This window comes from Artemia franciscana, chromosome 5, assembly GCF_032884065.1.
Source record: "Artemia franciscana chromosome 5, ASM3288406v1, whole genome shotgun sequence".
NCBI lineage: Eukaryota > Metazoa > Arthropoda > Branchiopoda > Anostraca > Artemiidae > Artemia > Artemia franciscana.
Genome location: NC_088867.1, coordinates 16,361,808 through 16,364,793, shown reverse-complemented (window position 1 = coordinate 16,364,793; position 2,986 = coordinate 16,361,808).

Below are 2,986 nucleotides of genomic sequence, written 5' to 3'. Positions count from 1 at the left end.
ACACAAGACCATACGATGCTAGTAATAACAATGCACCTTTGGGATCTTTATCGTTAAACAGTATAATATTATTTTTGAATCAGGGAATAGGGAAAGGTTAATGAGGGAATCGGATGATATAGAAAGTTTTAATTGCAGGCAAACATTTTTCAGTCTTTTAGAATCTTCATCCACTGGATTTTAATCAAAGAAAACATGCTGAGTGTATTCAGAAGTTATATTTCAATTTCCGCATAGAGGAAAATGATGGGTACTTGTCTGTTATAGCGCCTATATATATATAGAAGCGCCAAGTAGAGCCGGTTTCTTCGTTAGATTCTTTTAACGTAGTGTGACACAAGACAAAAAGAAGTGACAGAATAGAGGGGAAATGTATGATTTGGACAATATATTTAGACATTAGGGGGGCGGGTGTAAAGTATTTGGACAGTGTGAAGCTAAAAAGCAATTCTTACCTCATAATGTGCAGAATAATTGAACCTAACACATTTTTCATGGTAAACTAAACAAATTTCATTCAATACAGATCGTAAACTCAATGAAAACCAGTCCTATTTAGCTTCTATATACATAGACGCTATAGCAGACAAGTATTAAATGGTGAGTACCTTATTTAAAAAGATCTGCAATAAGCATAATAACTGCAGTTTTCAGCTTATAATTAAGAGCGTGATATTTCTTAGAGGAGAGATTTCCAATGCCTCATTAGCTAGATAATTGGCTACAACATTATATCTCATTCCCTTATGGCTTGGAATGTTAATAAATTCAATGGAGTTTCTGGAAATAAAAACGATCTTTTCGTGTATAGCTTTCAGGCTGTTATCATCAGCATGCTAATTTCTATTGCTTAAAAAATGAATAGAATAGAAGAATGAATCTGATAAAATAGGATATTTCTTATTGAGGTCTCAAAAACTTTTAGAGCATCCAATGCCAGCTATTAATTCTGCAGACAGTATGGATGAATCACATGGAAGGGGAGTATAAACATTCAAATTTAGATTTGGGATATAGACAGCTGCAAAGATTGCCTTCACTTCTTGTACTGAGCAGCATAATTTGCTCATACTTGTATGACACTTAATTTGTGCCATATTCCATGATGGGGAATCCACAAAGGGTTATGTGTCCATAGATTCAGAAGAGCAATCCAGAAATTTTTGATAACTGTTCCATATATATATATATATATATATATATATATATATATATATATATATATATATATATATATATATATATATATATATATATATATATATATATATATATATATATATATATATCATGAAAAGAGAAATCACCAATGCAACAGCACAAACACACACACACACAAAAAAAAAAAGAAGAGAGACAGAAGGAGAAAAGGAAGACTGTTTTCCTAAATTAGTGATTAATATAGACCAGCACTAGAATGAGGCCTTAACCCTACTCATCCATACAATCACATAGGTCAAACAGCATAGCCATACACAATCAACCATAAAGAATAATCCGTGGACAGGCAGTCATGTCGTCAATAAGTATAAGTTGTCATTTACCAAACAATAGAAAAAATAATAAAGACAAATAATTCAGAGGCAACAACACAAGGGCTCATCAGGAGAATACACTGGCCTATAGGGTTTCCCCACTACCTTTAGCTATATATATATATATATAAGAAAAAAAAATATATAATATTAAAAAGACAAAATAAACCCACTTCTTTGATCTTTCTTCTGGGAAAAAATACAATATTCCGTATTTTGCAGATAGGAACTTGAAACACTGGATCTGATGGTGTGATTTTCATTGATATTCTATTACTTTTAGAGGATATTTTCTTCTTTTTTCGAAAATCAGGCAAATTTTTTCAGGTTTGTAGCTTTTGATGGGTAAAACTAAACTCAATGAAATTTATTCATTTGAAATCAGGAAAATAAGCCAATTCTTTTGATACATCTATGGGTATAAAATACCCGTTTTTTTAGAGTTTCGGTTACTATTGAGCCGGGTCGCTCCTTACTGACCGTTTGTTACCACCAACTGCTTGATTTTCCCTAGTGGTGTCAGCACAGAAATTGTTTTGTAAATTTTCTATCATACGATGGATGGTTTAGTTTGAGACTTTTCTCTGATGAGGCGAGATTCAAGTCAGCCAGAAGCGATTTAGTGTTATTCCTGAGGGTTGGGGGTTTTAATGCTTCTGGTAGAAAATCTTTGTTGATTGATGCTATTTACTTGACACATCTTGGCTAAGTGCTGCAGAATGGGTGTGAGGGTTTTTTGAGACAGGTGTTATATTGAACTTTTGTGTTCCCATTTCTCTTAAATCTTTCTCTACGACATCCTCCCACCCCAAACATGGGCGGCCTGCTTACCGTTTAGTCTTAGATGGTTGGCCAAAAAAGGATAGCTCAATAAATTATTTTTTTTTTGGTTTCTTCTTCTTTGAAGATATTTGGGGTACATAATGTATTTTTGAAGCATCTAACACAATACTAGACAAATCTTTATCCCCCTCCCCCCACTTTAGATATTTATACAATTTGTGTCAAAGGCATCCCATGTACCTTGAGTGAATAATTTGACACAAAAATAGTGAATTAAAAAACTTCAAGGTATCCAAATCTTCAAAATAATGCCTCATCCTTGGCAAAATAATTTTCATGCATGACAACTTGTATTACTTGACTTAAAGGGTCTGATTAAAATCCCGTCCGCATCCGCATTTATGAAAAAACAAATTGGCCCTCTTTTAGATTAAGTTTGGAACTTCTAGCTTAGACCATGTGTTCTTGTGATGAAAAACAGTTGAAGTGTATAAACAATTAAATACATCCAGAGAATATGCTTGTTGTTTTGGTTATCAGCTCAGTTCTTTTCATTCATCCATTATAATTATAGGGAACTGACTCGTAGTATTTACTGGCATTCTCTTTATAAATATTGCTTTTCCTGTCACAACCTCTTTGGTGCCTTGGCATTTCCCCAATTATCT